This window comes from Emydura macquarii, unplaced genomic scaffold (assembly GCF_026122565.2).
Source record: "Emydura macquarii macquarii isolate MOO-44397 ecotype Brisbane River unplaced genomic scaffold, CSIRO-AGI_Emac_v2 contig_554, whole genome shotgun sequence".
Taxonomy (NCBI): Eukaryota; Metazoa; Chordata; order Testudines; family Chelidae; genus Emydura; species Emydura macquarii.
In genome coordinates, this window is record NW_027130691.1 from 4,221,380 (window position 1) to 4,241,063 (window position 19,684).

Genomic DNA, 19,684 nt, shown 5'->3' on the forward strand with positions numbered 1-19,684 from the left:
ATCCGCTGGCAGTGAGTTCCACATGTTGACTGTGCGCTGTGTGAAGAAGTCCTTCCTTTTGTGTGTTTTATACCTGCAGCCTATTCATTTCATTAAGCGACCTCTGATTCTTGTGTTATGGGGAGGAGTGGATAACACTTCCTTATTCACTTTCTCCACACCGTTCATGATTTTATAGACCTCGATCATATCTCTCCTTAGTCCTTTCTTTTCCAAGCTGAACAGTCTCAATCCTTTTAATCTCTGCTCATATGGAAACTGGTCCATACCTCTATTCACTTTTGTTGCCCTTGTCTGTACCTTTTCCAATTCTAACATACCTTTTTTCAGATGAAGCAGCCAGAACTCCATACAGTATGGGCATACCATGGATTTATATAGTGGTATTATGATATTTACTGTCATTTATTATTTGCTGCCTAAATACTCTGGTTTCTCTTCAGATCATGTACATCTTTCACCACCTTGTCTAAATATACAACAAAACTTGAATGCCCAACAGCTGAACACCCACCTGCCCAAAAAACCACTTTGTTTCCGTTCTTTTCCCCAGCTTCTCTCTCAGACTCAGCTGACAGGGGAGGGGAAGCCAGCTGCACTACAGTTTTATATTGGGACCTGTGCCACGGCAACAGATCGCATGACCTACACCGTGTTGCCAACTCTCGCTGTTTTGTCACAAGGCTGGGTGTTTTTCTGAAAGCCCCAGTTCCTAGATGCATGTGACTAGGTGAGAGTCTCTGCTGTCATTTTAAATAAAGGATGTTTCTAGCCCTCATGGTTGCAGACAGACACTTACTTAAGAACATGACTCGGGTCCATCCTAAAGGCGGAGAAAGCAGAAGATGAATAAGCCCCCATTTTTTTTAAATTCATTTTTAAGCCAATTTCATGATTTTTGGCAGCCTGACTCATGATTTTTTAATGCTTGGAGTTGGCAATACTGCAGCTACAGGGTCCACTCAGAAGAGTTTGAACCTGGACTATCAAATACTGACGGCTTTATAATACTAACAATACCCAGCGGTTGTATAGGGCTTTTCATCCGTAGATCTCAAAGTGCTTTACAAAGGCGGTCAGGATCATTTGATAGGTGGGGAAACTGAGGCCTGGAGTAGTGAAGTGACGTGTCCAAGGTCGTCCAGCAGGCTAGCAGTAGAACCCAAATCTTCTGCTCTTGCCATTAAGCCACACTGCCTCACGTCAAACTGCCAGCAAACAAACTACAGGCTGCGTCCTTCTCCGAGACACTATTTCCAAAGAACAAATAAATTCAAGATCCGATCTCATTTCCTCTTGTCAAATTGGAAGAAAAAAAAAACCCCAATGAGACTTTTAAAAAATTCGTCTTGAATTATTCCCCTCAATCTCTCGCATGCACTCTAGTGCGGCGGTAATGATTATCACAGGTGTAAACCTTGCCCGTAGGCATGACGGGCCTGCCGTGCCACCGGATTCATTATTTAAAGATTGATCCCCCTTTTAGGCAGCGTGGCGCTGGCTGTTCTTAACCCAGCACTGCGTCAGGCTTACTAAGAGTGATGCACTCCTCTTCTGCTGCCTGCCTGGTCTGAGACACTGGCTGAAGCAACGCCGGTCTCACTTGACGGTAATTCAGCCTTAAAGAAAATGTGAGGGGGGGAAAAAGAACCCAGAACCCAAGTTCTAACCTGCAAGATTCCCCTGGGTCAGTCTGATCAGCTGTTAACGTGTCGGGGGGGCGGGGGAGAGGTGCCTGTGTCAATGCTCTACAGAATGTCTCCTGGGCCTTGTACGAACAAGATTCCAACCATCATCCAGGGGCGTTCGAGTAGCTAGGGCCTTCCCAGGTCGGATCAGAATGGATGTCTCCGAGCTGCCACAATTGTCACAGGCCCTTCCGAGGAGAATCTCACAAGCCGGGTGACGGCCAAGCAAGAACCCCATGCATAGGGCCAGGTTCTCAGCTGCATCCAGTATCATCTGAGCACAGACTTCAATGCAGCTGCTCCTCAGAGTCAGTTCTAGGTCTCAGGACTGCGGAGCACAGTGGGACTCTGCCCACAGCCCCGACCCAACCCTTGCGCCAGCAGGACACCAAAGGAATCCCCCAGCTAGGAAGATTTGGCTTTTTTCTGATCCCTTTGCACCACCAGAATGGCTGAAAGGGCCCCAAGCAGAGGAGACGGTCTGGCCCTCAAAGAGGAAATGACACCTGCTTATCACAAGCAAGTTGAATACAAAGATGTACTGCCAGCATTGATAGATTTGTTTTTTAACAAGGGACCGGGACCCATTGCTCCTGTACCTGTTTTTTGCTGGATCAGCAGCTTGCTTGCATTTTGGAGGCTGCAGAAAAGAGGGAGCGTGGCCTTTATCTTTTACTGAGGGTAGGTAATCTAGAAATACCATCAAATAGAGCTGAAATATGGAAAGCGTTCTGGCCCCATTTTTCTGGGTTAATGGACACCTTGCTGGGTTCTGAGCCATTGCACCATTCCCTTGCTGTCAGGCTTAAAACATCCAGCTAGAGTTCTGGAGCCTTAAAAATTCCTTCCGCCCTACAGGAAAGGAATGGTTTGGGGGTTATTTTTGCAGGAACTGAGTGTTATTTGATGCAATTTGCCCCTTAAGACTCCAGTTTTGTGAATGCAAAATACCTGCCGTTGTCTTAATGATGAAAAAAGGGATAAAGTCAAGGACAGCGTCTTATAAAATATACCTGGATTCCTATAAACCTGAAAACTTGGTTCTATTTTATGTAGGTTATATGGGGAATACATATGATATAGCTGAGGTTAGTCCTGCTTTGAGCAGGGGGTTGGACTAGATAACCTCCTGAGGTCTCTAATATTCTATGATTCTATGATCCTCAGCTGGTTTCAATTGTCCTAGGTTCATCAGCTGACCAATGCCTGTGTATAGCAACTGAGGGTCAGATGCATGCTTTATAGACGTTGGGAAGCAAGGAGCAGCACCCTAATATGAAACTGACAACAAAACACTAGTCTAATTTGTGATGCTAACTGTAAGACCCGATGCTGGTCTTAGTCAACATTTTAAATCAAGCCACTAATGTGTATCTAAAAATAACATTGTTTTGCTGGGCCGCCCTTGTGCAAGTGGGAGTATTGGACATTATTACTAAGGAAGGGGTGTCAGCCATGTGATGGATATTCCAATAGAAGATTTTGAAGGTTAATTCACCCTCCTACCAGGTAAATGATAAATCCCTTTCAGTAATCACTGAAATGTTCCTCCTGACGACTGCATGTGAAGGTCAAATGAATCGGGTCTCCAATTAATCCCCAAGAGTCTTCAAGTGTAAAGGAGACAAAACTAATCTCACCTATAAAACTACAGGTCTCCAGTTCCCGGACGCAAAGTCTTTCCCCAGATTTCAGCCATCTAGGCTTATGCACAGCCCCGTGCAAGCAGGAGTACCATTTCAAGCAGGAGACAGTTTTATTGGTGTATTTAAAACTAACTTGATCAGAAGAATTGTTTCTTACCAAATAGATGTTTTCTTTTAAAAAAAAAAGAGTATTCTAAATCCAACTCCAGTGTAACGGATATAACAGTGTGTCAGATTGCCATCGGTTGAAGGACATTTGTAAGTGAGAGACTAGTTTATGCCCATTATTTTTGTTGTTGTAAAAGATTCATGATGGTGCGGAATCAGAAGATTTGCTGGTGCGTGAACCTGAGAGAAGCCATCACCCACAATGACATATAGACTGTAACATGAAATCATTGTTTTATTCAGTCTATATAGGAAGCCAGATTCCCTGCCTGGGTTCCATCAGGGCCCTACTACTGGAAACTCCACTTGGAAGGGAGTCACAGTAACCCCTGTTTTGTGTGGAGGGTCTGAAGCCGACTTATGCAACGCACAATGCAGAGAACAGAGAACAGTTAGATCATTGCATCTTTCTCCAGGAGCCTCCATCAGGTGGGTTCAGACAGAGTTTAAATCTGCTCTCCCCCAACAGAAAGAAACAGAGATCATTGTTGCCGGCCTCCCTCAGGGAGTGAATTCCCCTTGTCTGCAGTTGCTCTTCAGATAGAAAGAGGTGCAAATTTGCACCCACAGGGGGTACTCAAACCCTGCTTGTGTGTCTGAGCCGCCTGAGAGTTGCTGTGAATCCTTTACAGAAGGATGTGATATACTGGTGGGATGAGAACCAGAGGGGTGCTTAGTAACTGACAGCTTCTTCTCCTGCTTTGTTTATTTAAGCAAAGCAAATTCATTCTAATTAGAAATCTTTATGCCGAGGTGTTGCACTGTATCGCGGGCTGCCTATTTTCCGATGCACTTAATAAAATTATACCTGAGCTTTTAGCACCAGTGAGTTTATTCAGCAATGCCTGTTAAATTGGGGCTTCCTGCACAGACTGGCTGAGAGAAAGGAATGGCAGAGAGCAGTGGAGTGCCCAGTGCATTAGAGAATCGCTTAGGGTGGGCACAACCGCAGCACTGTCCAAAATTAACTAGCTGAAAAAAAAAACCCACTTCAGAGCATTTGTCAATTACAGGCAGGCAGGAAGCGATGCTCAGGCTGCCTGGATTATTCACTTTGGAAAATGAACATGTCAAGGAATGCTCATCCACAAAGTTCAACCAATATCAGCCGACTGCTCGGCATGACACACACAGACGTACACAAGACCACCAGGCAGCAGCTTGCATGTATCACACATGCAGCCCCCTCTAGACCTGGCCAGGCTTTCACTAAGGTTCTGTACATTTGGAACAGGGATGGGCCCAGCCCAAAGTCTCCGCTCAGACACCTTTGGTGAAGTTCAAATTCAGACCTCAGCGTCATGCCTCTGTCTCTACAGTGGGGCAAACCAGAACCAAACAAACCGGAAATGTGGGGACATGGATCTGGACCCAAACATTCAGCACTGTCCAGATTGTTTTCTGTCCTCGCTGACAAGTGATTTTAACTTTAACAAGCGAATGGGAACAGCTGGATTGGGGGGGGGGTCCAGGACCTGAGCTGCCATGGAAACAACCTCAAACCTTGTGGAGCAAGGGGTGTATCTAGCAATCTGAAATGTATCCATGCACCAGCCACCCTTCACACCCGCTGCACTGCACCCCACGGTAACACGCTCATTGCACCCGACCTGTTCATTAACACAGCAGCTGCAGGGAGTAAAGAGGAGTCCAGGGCTGATTCTGAGATCTCATTTGCACCAGCTTTCCATTCACTTCAGTTTAATTACTCCAGATTGACACCATTCTGAGATCAGAACTGGGTCCCTCAAGTGTTAACAAAAGGCCCAACGTAGACCAAATATTACCAGCGCCATAAGAAAGGTCATTCCCATGAAATGTGAAATTGCATGTCCCTGCCCGCAGGCCGTACCCCTGCCTCTGCCCATGTCAGACTGGCACCCTGGGCCTCTGAAGGTGGCATTCTACCTCCCCATTTCATATCTGCTCACTGCAAAGCGAGAGGAGACAAGCTGCCCTCTTACTGAGCTGCAGTCCCATCTCCAGCTGTAGCACATGGGTGAGTGGAGGGCGTTGTGGGGAAAGGACAATGGCAAACCACAGAGAAGAGGAAACTCCTTGGTCCCTATTTGGCAGTAATTGATGAAGGCTAAAAACGTCCAGGCGGATCATACACCCCGGTCCCAACACCGGTTCTGTCTGGGGAGATAAATTGTGACATTGCAGAGTCGGTCTCAGAACATGCAGACAAAAGCATCAGATCTTCTCTTAGTGCAGCCGAGACTACGGGGCTAGTTCCTGCAGGCCGTCCTTAGGCAAAACTCCTCTTGAAGTCAATGGAAAGCCCCCCTGAATACGGCTGGAACAAAAGCAGCAGCACTTAGCCTTTAGAGAGAAGACAGCCCCCCCGTCTCATGCTCTTGCTGGGAGTAAAGAGGACAAGGGTTTGTGTGTGATTTCCCAGGGACCTTCAATGCAGAATGTAAAAAACAAGGCAAGTGGTTGTGACCTTTAAAATTGTACTGGAGACACAGAGAGACAAGAGGGGCAACCCGGCAATTTGCAGGGGGTGAACTAGAGGCTCTGACATCTCGCCTTTCTCTGAGGCTGTATTTTTTGGCGCCCTAGGCACAGACAGACGCAGTGCTCTAACCCTACAGATCAGCAGAGCTTCAGGAGGCTTCACCCAAAACTTGGAGCAGCGTGTTTTTTCCCAGGACAGCTCCTGCTCGCTCCCTAGCACTGCACTGCATTTGCAGTAAATAATAATAACCCCCATCAATGAAAACCCAGAACGAAACGAGGCTAAGGATTCAGGGACGTCAGATGAATTGAGGGCCAGCCTGTCTTTGCAATTTAGCCTGCCGAGCCGGTTTTTCACTCATCACGCAAAAGGGGGCTGCCTATTAAAAAACAAAATATCTCAGCCAAACTCCAGTGGAACTTACAGGAAAAGATCCGTCCATTTGCAGGAAGAGCAAAGGGCTTCATAGGGGGCTGATGCTTTCCGATCGGTGGTCCCTGTGGAACCCTGTCCATGCTTGGGTAAAATCATCTGACCGGAGTAAACCGGCGAGTGGAGAGTCCCTGGTTTACGGCTGCCAGGAGTGCAATAAGGAGTAATCTGTACTGGAAGCGTCACTGGAGTGTATCAGACATCTCATGCTTCCAAGAGCTTTATCCGGCTTTTTAAACATCTCCGCTCCCTGCCCTAGAATGTGCCACCCTCACCACTCACCTCAATCTCGTCCCTTCTCCAGAGTTTGCCCATCCCAATATTTCAGTTAAAACCATTGATGTGCTTATTGCATTTGCCGAGCAACTTTATTAAATCCTGCCCTGACGGAAGGAGCATAGGCTTCCTTTTATTTTATTTTTTTAATCTTAGGCTCAAGGTAACCTTCATATTATTATTTCACTGTCCTGATCTTTCTCTCTCTTTTAAAACACAGTATTACAAATATTCTAAGCGCTTGTCAGCCTGGATGCAAAATGAATCAGGAAAGTTCATTTGAAAGGATTACCAGCTTTTTCCAATTTCCCATGCTGCGAATGTTCCTGCACAAAGTCTACGGAGGGAGATTTTTTTTCTCTTTCTCAGAGGCTAGGAGCCCTTTTCAAACCAGCAAAATATGGTGAGAAATCACTGTCAATAACAGAATTATTAACACCTCTCTGCAAAGGGTCTGTAACCCCTTACGAGCCAGGAAGCTCTCACATATGCTTTTATAACTTCATTACACATGCAGCAAAAACACTCATTATAGGTTCACAAAAGATTTGTCTCCTTTCCTTTCCCTACTCCCAGGTTTGAGATGTGGAAACACACACGCGGGTCATCTCCAGTGTGGGTTTGTTTGGGGGTTTTTTAAATGAGGACAACCGCAAGTGGAGATCAATTGTCTGTCCATCATTTGTCACGCTTTGCCTTTTTTAATGAGGTCCTTAAAGCGTCTCCCATATGGCTAAATGCAAAGTGGGGAAGATAACGGAGCAGATTTCTATTCCAAAGAGCATTTTATTGGCAGCCAAAAGTGAAACTTTGTCAGCAAACCCTCTGGCCTCTGGTAATCCCTATAACCTGTCCTCTCCTGCTGCCCCCCAATAGCCTTTTCTGTCTTTTTGCAAAGAATCTGCTGTTCATGCTTTCAACATTAAAAAAATAAATAAAATAATGCCCCCCCCTTCCCTCCCCATCAGCCAGCCTCAGCATAACAAGATCTTCAGCACTGCTCACTTTGCTCTCCCCTTACCTGAAGAGTATGCAGTCACTTCAAAACTCCACTGAGGTCACTCGCCAGGGTGCCAGCTTCTTCCCCTCCGGCTTAAGTCCACAGCTGCTTTGTGTGCTTCCTTGCTCCTTCCACCAGCATCGTACAGTATCTGCCTTCCCTCACAGGACCCGCTCCACCAGCAGGTCTCCCCCTCACTCACTCTCCTGGTCAGAAGGGAATTTTTTACCAATTGTTTTGCCTTCTGCCAAGGCGCTAACAAAGTAAGTACGTGTACGAGGGAGAGACCGTCCCCCCAAATGCAGCAGCCCCAGCCTGTGTCTGTGTGTGTCTCCGAGTCCTAGCCTCCAAAAAGGATGGCAGTGCTGAAGTAGCAGTCACTGCAGATTCCCTCTCATGCAACCTAGACTGAGGCTTCCCTGAATCTCTGTCCATCCTGCGACTGCTGCTTTCCCCACAGGATGCTTTTCATGCCAACCGCTGCCTCTAATGTCCCTGGCCAGGGAAAAAAGGGGAAAAGCCTTGCCGGGTAGCTTGGATTCCAGCTACTGAAGTGGTTGAAGCTTTCTGATCTCCGTTACTGAACATCTCTATCCAGCTCTCTGTGCTGCAGTTCTACTCAGCTGCATGCTATTCACAGGCCTATAGCACTGCCTACTGCTTAACTCCTTAATTGCCATCTCTCCACTTTTTGAATGGGGTGGCTGTTGCTTCCAGATTTCCCCCCCTTCTGTGTAGTCACACCCATCCTCCCCCAGAAAAAAACCCGGCCAGGCTGTCAGCATCTAAAAGGACGCTTTTAATGCACCGTCCCAGAGAGGAAGGCTCCCTAGGACTGAGCAATGCACCCGCAAACCAACAGCCAGTGCATAGCTGGTATGGCTCAAAGGGAGCCAAAAACGGGCTGGAGTTAGCAGCAGCAAACTGCAATTATTGTCATTATTTGTATTACTGAAGCACCCGGGGGCCCTAATTATAGGCCAGGGCCCCATTGTGCTAGGTGCTGTACAAATGCAGAACAAAAAAATGGTCCCTGCCCCCAAAAGCTTACAATTGATATCGTTATATTTTTGCAGTATGACACCCAATATTACATGCAATCATATCAGATTCCACTAAATGTGTATTTCCCCTTATGCATAACAAATCTGCCTCTATTTTCCTTTTAAGGTGCTTGCATTCATTCCAACAGTGATTTTCTTTTTCCTTGTGGGAGTGAAGTTTGAGTTACATCCATCCATCCATCCAAGGCCGAGTTACTCTAGCAGGAAAAGAACAAACTTGCCATGTATTTATGCCCAGATCGATTTAAAAAAATATCTGAGCTTTAAAACTTCAGTTATTTTATAAGCTTAAAAAATAATAAATTTATGGTGATGAAAAGTGAGTTTTTTCCTCTATCCTCAATTTTTAAAAATGGCAGCAAGGATTTTAATTATGTTACTGGCTGCTTCACCACAGAAGCCCTACTACTAGATACTTTCTTCAGCTACTGCGTGCTGCTGTTTGAACACACAAGGCCAAAGTCATGCCTGACATAACATGCAGACTAAATGTATCCCAGAGAATTATACAAAATGGATGAGCAAACTTTACAGTGGCAAGACGTGTTTTCTATATTTATTTTCTGACATTAAAAAATAAAGAAATAAAAGAAAAAATATCCCCAGACCTGTATGCTCACGTAACATTCGGGACTGCAAAACTGAACACTCAGATACACTGACAGTGGATCACTCAGGGCTCTGATACCACCGTGATAGGCACCTGTATAGCTAGACAGAACCCCCACAAGCCAGGAGATAAAAATAAACGAGGTTCCAAAGACAATATTCCTGCCCTTATTTCTGGTTCAGCCAGAAACGTGCAAGGAAACCACACTTCTGTGAGTTTCTTTATTTCTAGATACCACCACAGGAGCTCAATCGCTGTTCTCATTCCATTACATAAGTACAGTGGGCCAGACTTTCAAAGCTGAGCGTGTACCTGCTCTGATGCCTGCGCATGTTGAGGATTTGTGTGTATAAGTGGGGCATGAATAAATAAATGTGTGCAGTTCCCCTCACTTAGTACATATATGTACAGCTCCTAGCACGCCTCTGAGCACTACTCTAACACATATCAAAAGAATACTAATTAAATAACAGGACCTGCTGCGGGTACAAATACATGCTTGATGCCTAAGTGACTGTGTCTAAAAACAATTGTGGGTGCAAAACCTCTCTTACAGGTATTTGTGGGTACCCAGGAGGAGAACTTGCTGAGACCATTCTCTCAGCCAGACCATTCAAGTTTGCAGTCCCCATTCTCTGCAATGGCTTATTGTACCAATTCCCAGAACTGGGAAACAAAAAACTTTGTGAAGGAAGTAAAGAAAAAGAAAGAAAACCTTTGCCTGTTGTAGTTTGTGTGTCCCAGATTGGCTCTATTGACATACTCTGTACAGGTTTTTGGTTATGTTTGTGATTGATTATTTAACATTTATATTGTGGTACCCCCAACTAGCTGGCAACCGACCCACTGTGTGAGCAGCTGCATATCCCGATAATAAATCAAGTCCCTGCCTTAAAGAGCTTGCAATCTAAAAGACGAGACATAACGGGCATATGCACCAAGTTTCACTTTAGTACAATCTACAGTTTTTACATCCCTGCAGCTGTTCAAGACTTACCCCGTTGGCAGTTTAAAAAAAAAAAAGAAACTGGCTAAGGGCCAACTGGGAGTTTAGTGGGACCAATGGGAAAACTAGGACCAGAATCTGGCCATGGAGATGTATTCACACCGTCAATCCACTTCAGGGCCAAATGTCACAGGAGCTTTCTAAATTGCACTCTCCGAATTTGCAGCCGAATTTGGGTGCAAAACCACTTGCATTTGCATCGGCAGATAGACACTTGCGTATGTAAACTAGAGCAGGGCATGGAAGAGTGTCCATGAGCATGTGCAAACCCAGGGCCCTGAGTGCACAAACGCTGCTGGGGCACAGAAAGGCTGGGGATGCATTTGGGGGGCACTTTGAAAAATGGATCCCTTAGTAGGCATCGGACGCGCTGACGGGGATGTGTGCATCTGGGGGAGCCGCTCGTCTGCAGGCAGCACGGAATGGGAGAGGCAGGCCTGAGGAAGTCACGGCAGCAGAGAGATGTTTCTTGATGACTTGGTCTTCATCCGCCTTAAAGAGAGGAAGCCGTGCTGTTCTCCACTGGAACCTGTTACCTGAGCCAGACCCAATGGCCTGTGCTGCTCCCTGTGCACCCAGGCTGCAGATTTTGCCTCTGGGCCCCACTCTGAGATGCTGTGCAGGAAGCGTGGACCCCTCGCCCTGCCTTCGCCCCACCCCTGCTCTGAAATCCTGCGGCTTCTGGTGCAGGACAGCAGTGTAGGGAGCGCAGGAACTTGCCGTCACGAGCGGCCTTGCGTGGCTGCTGAAGGGTGGGGGGAAATCTCCTCACGAGCTGCTCTGGCCTGTACTCTTGGCGTTTGTGAGGCTCAAATGAGCAAATATAATCAGGATTGATGCCATGTCCCGCGAGAGCACATGCATTTCCCCCACTTACCATCTGAGGCACCAGCACCCGGGAGGAAAGAGAGGGGCTCTGGACAGGAGCTTTTTCTCAGTCACTCGCTATTTTTCCCTACCAGGAACTTTCCATCCCGCAGTTCCATTGCTCAGGGCAGGTTCTCAGCTCAGGCGCTCGGGCTGGTCCTGCTTTGAGCAGGGGGTTGGACTAGATACCTCCTGAGGGCCCTTCCAACCCTCATCTTCTATGATTCAGTGACTGGTCCATCTCGAATGGATCTGCAGTTTTTAGCCAATTCAATTTCCATGCAGGAGCACTTAAAGCACTTGGACCCCTGGGAAGAAGCTGTTTTAACTTTCTGGGCTAAGACAGCGTTGCTAGCCTGGGGCTCATCACAGTTATACAACATCTTGAGACAAATCTAACTTTCTTTTCCTCTTTCAAAACTATTTAACCTTCAAAAAAATAATTAAGGGAGATTGTCAAGATGAAAATAACGTCCCTAGGTCCCTCTTAACGTAGTAAGAGCTAGAGTGCACAGCAAAGTCCAATTCAGCAAAGCAACTTAATTGTGGGCTTAACTTTGAGCACGTGCTTAGGTTCCATTGATGTCTACAGGGCTTAAACTTAAGCACGTGCTCAAGTGCTTGGCTGAGTAGGGCTGGACTTTAAGCACATGCTTAAAGTTAAGCGTGTGTTTAAGCACATTGTTGAATTGGGGCCAAATAACACAGCCCCGTGTTGGGAGGCAGTGCAGAGATACGGGGGGGTGGGAATGTAATTTGGGACACAGGCCGGGCTCTGCCTACGCCCAACTCGTCCTCCTGCTCTTTTTGGCAAGTTGCTCCCGGGTAGAGGAACAGCATAGCAGCAACCCCTGCACTCCCCTGAGCTGTACAGAGGAGGTGGAATCCCCTCGCGCTGCTAAATAAAGCGAGTCGCAAACTAGCCCTGCTGGGAGAAGGTGTAACATTAATTCCACTTTGCACTTCCAGGCAGTGTATCTACTTTGTGCACTTCACTCATTCAGACTAAGCCAGTGAGTTACCCTTTCTGCTTGGACTCCATTTCACTTGCTGCGTCTCAGCCGGAGAATGTTTCTTTTTAAAACAAAGAAAAAAACCCTGTTTTCATCAAACTGTTAACAATGTCACGAACATCCATTCAAGGTGTATTAGATTTTGTTTTTAAACCTAACTCACTGGCTACAAACTACTTGCTAAGGGCTGTTTAAACAAACCTATCCAGCACACAAACCCTGTGCAATTAATTTGTGTCATTGCACAGAGGTGACTTTCATTGCATACATGTCCTTTGTGAATCAACCCTGAAATGCACCAACTTCTGTCCCATGAGAAGAGTCTCCCTCTTCACATGTTCCTAGGCTCAAACTCATTGAGCCAGTTCCTTTCTTAGGGGCAGGATAATGCAGAAGAGAAGGGAGTCTAACAGAGTCCATGTTGCCTCCTTCCACAATATGGTCTAGGTGTAGGATTAATTTATGGGAATCTTCAAAAACTTCTAATTACCAAGGTTGTCTCGAGAGGACGTGACGGGATGGGGGGGGCAGGTGTGTGAAATAGGATGCAGTGCCTTCTGATAATAAAAAGACTTAATAAAATCTCATTTTAAGGATCATGAAGTGCCAGTACGAAAAAGCAATAAACAGGATGTCTGAAAAGATCTTAAGTGTAAAGGTCATAATCTACAATTTAAATGGGTCGCTTGTTGCTTTCTTGTTCTGTGCCACTCACGAGCTTGGGGGTACAAAAATAAGTTTGTTTCTGAAGCAAGATTCAGTCCTTTTGTGATTCTAAATGTCAGCTTTTTATAAGCAAATTTTTTACCCTGCGGGGGGGGGATGTGTATACAGCTTAAAGTGTTTCTTCCCTGCTGGCTTCTCAAGCAGCTGATGGTCTCTGGGAAGGGGCAGCTGGGACTCAGAAGAGTTGCCTTATGCAGGAGTAGGTGGAAACAAAAAAGGGGTGAGCCTGTATGAGACCATTTCAAACCTACCTGTACCCCGTGGCTTTGACATTTGCTCCTCGCTGGATGGGTCCGTGCATTTGGCTGCCCTGTTGTTTCCATCAGCTTGGTGCGGCAAATTGGAGAAGCAAACCTTGTGGTGGTTGACAGATTAATAGCACGGGAGGACATTGCGTTGTTGTAACCCGCCCGGGGGGCGTGGCATTGGAAGGAAGAATAGCGAAGTGAGGGGGGAGGAGACAGGCCTAACAGGAGAGGAAAGACCATTGAAGATTTAGGAGGGGAGAGAAAGGTGTAAGAGCCCTGCGGGTAGAGAAGCTGGGTCTAGAGAACAGGGGAGCAGAAGGATGGCAACCAGGCATGATCGAGATCGAGAATCCTGGCCCAGAATGTGAGGTCCTGAGCCATAGTTACACACTCGGACCCAATGGAGTCAATGTGAGTATGACCCAACTGGCAAAGGGCACAGAAGGAGCGCAGAAGGGTTACAGAGATCCCCTGAGTCTGGTATTTACATTCCAGCTCACCAGCGGAGGTCATGGGCGGTCTCTCAGAAAAGGCTGTGTCACTCTGGTCATCAATATCTGGGCATGTGAAATGTACGCACAGATCTTGTGTGAGGAGTTATGTGTATGCCTTGAAACGTCTGCGTCTAGGGACCGGTCACTAGAAAAGGTGAAGAACCGGTTTTCTGTCAGACAAGACATGTTTATCTATAGAGCCCTGCGCAGAGACAAAATGTGTATCGGTATCCGATCCGCGGAGGCCAATATCTGCCCAGATAATCTGCAGATTTGCAGGGCTCTATTTATCTATCTGGCTATTTAAATGTAAATGAAGTATTGTACGGTTCGCAATAGGTCGCCACTCACCAGTCAGAACCAAAAGGAAGTATTGGGAGAACTTCAAAAAAGAAACTAACAGGAAGAGAAAAACAAGTGTGTGTGGGGCGGGGGGAAGAGAGGGGAACCATATCTTGAGGTGCATATCAAAGGTTTGCGCTCCTATATTTGGGAAAAAAGAAGATACCCTCGACCCCTCACTGAGCAAGTAAACAGACAGTGCGTTTGGATTTCTGAAAAAGGTGTCTCAACCTGGCTTGATTGAAAACTCTGGAGACAACGTTGGGTGAGATATGCTTCTTTAGTCAGGAGGTTAACCTGTAAAGTTTAGTCTATAGAAAGTGAGTTCTGATTTTGGTTTATATGTAACCATTTGTCTCCGGTATTCTCACTCCCGGTCACTTGAATCTCTGTTCTTTGATAATAAATGTATCCTCGTTTTCACTATAAATATAGCTGTGGTGTTTCAGGAAGTACAGGTCCTGAGCTGAATCTTACAAGCCGAGGTGTCCTGTTCCTGGAGGAGGAGCAGGCCTGCTAATGCTGTGAGCGATCAGTGGATAGTGGGTTGGATGCCATGAGTATTCAGGAGTTGCTGCGTGCCTGGTGTTACCGGTAGACGGAGAGCAAGGCCTGCGGAGGCCTGGAAGGCAGTGATTGTGTTGTCACAGGCTGATGGTTTCAGGGAGCTGATCCACAACAGCCATTGACAAGGCTTCCTGATGCTCAGGGCAGGCGGTGGTGAGGTGCCTCACAGCCCTGGCGCAGCCCCGAGGAGTGCCATAGTGAATAAATGCTTCCCCATGTGAGGGAGAGTCTCACGATAATGTCTCTTACCAGCAAAGAGAAAGACGGGGGCAATGAGCTGGAGTCGAGGGAGCATCCTGAAGCGACAGAAGGAACACCCATCCCTGGGGCAGCTATCCAGAGGTATCGGCTGAGCGTTCCTTTGGCTTTCTCGACGGGGGTTACCCTGGGAAGATTCGGAGGTTCGGTACGTTCCGAATGGATGTTTCTCTGGACCTTATCTGCACCTCGGAGGCCTTCAGGGTTGGGCTGAGCCGCTCCTGAACTGGGTCCCCATGAGATTCAAGATGCTTGTGGCATCCCACCAAGCCAGAGAACCCATCGAAAGGGGATATTTAAGCACCTCCATTTCTAGTCCCTTTTGGAAGAGGGAGGTGCCGAGAGGCACGACAATGAACCAACATGGACACAAAGATCCACCCGCTTGCATTTGGAGTTTGGGCTGCCGATTTGGGTTAATTCTTGTTTAAGAGAATCTGGGTGGGCCCTACCTAGCTTCATAATGCGTAGCTAGGCGAGAGGAAGGGCTAGCTTAGTGATTATGGGGCTAGCCTGAGACACCAGCTTCAAGTCTCTGCTCTGCCAGAGATTCCTTGGATGACTAACCTAGTCCTTCTGTGCTTTGCTGCTTCCCCATGGGAGTAAGAGCACTCCCCTAGCGCACAGGTTGTAGGGATAAATACATCAAAGGTGATGGGGTTCAGATACCACTGTGGCAGCAGCTGTAGAAATACAGGAGATAGAGATCTGGTTTCTTTGCTTTTGATCAAACCAATGTAAGGCATTTTTATTTAACCATTTGGACCCAGATTCAGACCTAGCCTCCCAGAAGCTGGAAATGCCGGGGAGGAGCTACCTCTTTTGAAGCAGAAAATCAGTTTTGTTCAGTAAAATTCATCCAGCAGAACATGAAACCTCGAAGGCCTAGACTCATGACACAAGCAGGTGTCACTCCATTAATGCCCCTCGCTAGCGTCTGAGCCAACTTCAATGGAGAAATGCCCATGTACGCCAACCGAGGATCTGTATTCATCTGCGATGGGGGTGTCCCCCTACCTAGGCCTTGAAAGGGTCAGTGTGGACCCGAGAGGCCAATTATGTTACCTGGCTGCATGTGGAGGGAGGCTCAGGCTTACCTGAGCATGACGCCCAGCTGGGCAGGAACATGCTGGTTAGTAGAAAGCCAGGAAGTTGGGAGCAGAAGAGGGCCGTAGGGACCGAGTCTGCAGTGATTCTCTGGGGATAGAAGTAGTAAATTGTCCAGGGAGGGCGCAAAAAGTCTGAGGGAGGAGACCTTGGACGCCAGCTACATGGGCCCTGGGATGGAACCCAGAATAGAGGGAGGGTTTCAGCCACCGAGGAAGGCGGGTGAAACTGCCTGAGGTGACGCGTGTAAGGACCATGGAGCCCAGAGACAGAGGGAAGCCCCGCTATCAGGTCACTGGACTATAGGTTGGACTCTGGACTCTCTGACACGCTGGGAAGGTTGGACTAAAGTGTGACTTGGCCAGAGGGCCAAGTTACGGGAAGAGAGACCACTGCAGCGAGGGAGTGAGCGTTGGCAGGGGGCACCGTAGGGAGAGACAGCTGTTACCCCAGGCCTGGCCACCGTGAGGTGCTCCTACGGTGAGTGACCCCCTTTGTATCATCCATCTTCACGGCACCTGGATTCCAAATCTTTTCTTATTGAAGCCATTTCAGAAATGCGTGTGTGTGTCTCGTACCCAGACACAAATGTTTGTGGGGCTGTACAGAGCTCAGGGACTTGGAAGCACCAAGTAACAATCCCTAGCAACAGACTTCCCATCTGCCTCCTCCTGGTAACGATCCTCAGCAAAAATGTACATTGTACGAGGAGTATTAATAGATTGGGGGTCTTTGGAGGAGCCGCAGATTAAAAGTCAATTTTCAACCAATCTCGCTGCTGTCGGCACTTGGCTTTACGTTGGTCAAGAGGATTTGTGTGGGCTGGGAAAAAAAAAAATCCAACTGGAAATAACAAACCTCGCAAGCTAATGAGCGTTTGTTGGCAATGCGGACGAAGTTTTTAAATTTACATTTTGTATTATTTCGGCTTTGGCAAGGATGAGCAGCCGTAGCTGAAAAGTGAGCGACCAGGGCTGGTACTGGTGGTTCGTAATTCCATGTCAGGGGCACTCTGAATTCCCCAGGGTTTAGCAGGGAAGGAAGGATGATGAAGGAAGGGAAGGAAGGCAGTCGTGAATATCCCTCACGACTTGGGATGCCCAGCGGCATTTCGGAGGCCTTGTCTTCATTGCAAAATTAACCTCAGGGTTGCCCTTAACGAGAGTCCCCGCCACATTTCACTGGCATGTGGTGGTGCTTTTAATTCAAGAGGGCTACCCCCTGGATGGCACAACCTGTCAGCTGCTAACATGACTGCTGCAGTATGGACGCAGGGTGCCACTGTACCTGCAACACCTTCCACAATTCCCGCCCCCCCCCCCGGTGCCCAGAAAGGACGGACAAGTTCTCCCACAATTCACCGGGAAAGGGTTCCCAGAGCAGCTCAACTTATTGCAGCGCAAAGGGCCACGGGATGCGCCTCCAGAAGTCCTAGCGACGCCACGCGAGCAGGCGTCGCACCAGCGGGCACACGGTGTTATTTCACGGCGTGGCCGCTCCCCCTGCAGCTCGGCCAATGAGAGTGCCCCTAACTCAGGTGAACTTGGTGCTGGAGCCAGACCCAGGCTGAAATGATCCTTATGGGCTTCTCGCGTTTCTATCGCTTGCAAATTTACCAACACCAGTGGCCAGTAAACGGCTGGGGAGAGCTGAGGGCGAACGTGAAAGCTGCTGTTATACCTGCATCTCAGGCCCGGGGCGGGATGTTTCGGAGCCAGCAGCTCTTCGCAAGGGTATCATCAATATCTGCCCTGGCTGTGCTTGCCCCAACCAGACGTGTCCAGGCTGACTCGGCAAGTGGCCGGCCCTCCTCGTGAGTGCAAGTGATCTGATCCCGGCTGCCTTCTGCGCGGATGTGGTCTGGGGGTGGAGGTGCGCCCTGTGCCCATTCTCCTCTCTAGCACAGCCACGCCGTGGCAGACACAACGCCCAGATGCCCCCTGTATTTCTGTGCCGGTTGGGCCCAGATCAGGGTGCCAATTCCAGGCTGCCATCGAGGTTAGGCTATTGCCTGGATTCAATGGGGCCCAGCTGTTCTTGTAAGATTTTACCTCCGCTAACCTCAAACCCAAACAGGGCAGGGTAGGCTGCAGGGATTCGCCCCCTGGAAGCAGTGCAGATTAGAGGCTGCAGTCTTAGATTCCTTTCTAATCCCTTTGCTCTGCAGCAGCCGATACGTTGTGATGTACTGTGTTGTCTTTTAGAGGACCAGAAGGCATCGGTACACGAACGCTGGGGGGAAATCAAAGGGGTTAACTGAAAGCGCTTCGGAGATTTGGAGTAACAATTCTAGGGCATAGACTGTGACGTGTAATGAATCGCTTTCCTTTTAAACCCTGCTTCCATTTCCCCAACCAGCGCTCTCCCAGCTTCAGTGCCCAGATGCTGTCTTACTTTCCACATACTGAATGGCTTTCCCATTTCATTCTTCTACTCCTCGGTGCCTGATAGACAATGAGGATTCACTGTGTGGACCCTTTGCTTTTGGAGATACGGTACATTCAAAGTGCCTCTTCCCTCCTTGTTTACTGTCTATTCCCTGAGCCCCAGAGGCCTATGACATTTACCAGGTTTGTGGGATGCTCGGTTTCTTAACAGATGTTTCCGCCGCCACAGATCTTGACTCACAACATTGCCAGCCTGGCCTGTTTTTGTGAAACAGAGACAAAAATCAACTAACGTTTCCAACTTTGTCAAGAAGTATTCTCATCATGCAAAACCCATCTGTCACAGCCACGTTTTATCCAGGAATCCAAATCAGATCCCTACAGCAGGACCGTGTGGTTTTATCATGTACATTTCATCAGTGACATGCGATATTTTGTTCTGTAATGTTTTGTCCCAGCTATTTTCATGAGTGCAACTTGGCAGGTGGGAACCCAAGTTCAAGACCCCAGTTCACTGTCAGGTAGTAATGGGGACAAAATATCCTGATGTAGTATGGTTTGACTAGGTACGACAGTATCTTTCTGATCAAGAAACAACTAAACATGGACCAAATCAGCATGTTCCAGGGTCTCTAGGACAGAGACTGACAACCCGGAGACCTGGCTACTGTTCTTTCCTCCGCCTGTGACCTGCTGGGTGACCTTGAGAAATCACTTCTCTTCATTTTGCCTGTGTCCCCTCCCACTCTGATGGTCTCGTTGATTTGAAATCTAAGCTCTTGTGGGCAGATACAGTCTCTTAATATGTTTTTATGCAGCACCCAGCACACAGGGGCCCTGGTTTCGATTGGCTCTCATGCCGGTTTTGCAGCTTCAATCATCTGCAATATGCAATAGTTCTAATAACGTATCGAAATTATAATAAGGCCTGTGATCCTGACTTCAGTGGGAGCTTTCCTGAAGTATGGACCTCAGCATTTGGCCCTGTGGAGGTGGAAAGAAGTCACACCCTCCAGACTGTGAGTTTGCCAGGTCTTATAAGTGAAGCAGTGTTGGGCCCGGCAGTATCTGAGGTCCTCATATCTGAAACCAAGAGTGGTGCAAAAAGAGGTTGTAATGGCTTGGTAGATGGCTCGCTCCACCGTCAGTGAACTAGCACCTGAGCATGGCAGTAGGGGGCATTCTTGGGCTAGGGCGCCAATCTTTCAGATGAGATGAAATCTCGGTATCCACTAGTGGTCCACACGAATCCAATGGCATTTAATGCAAGTGTAGGGGTGATGACACCAAGCCGTGGCCAATTTCCAATGCTGGTAATTAC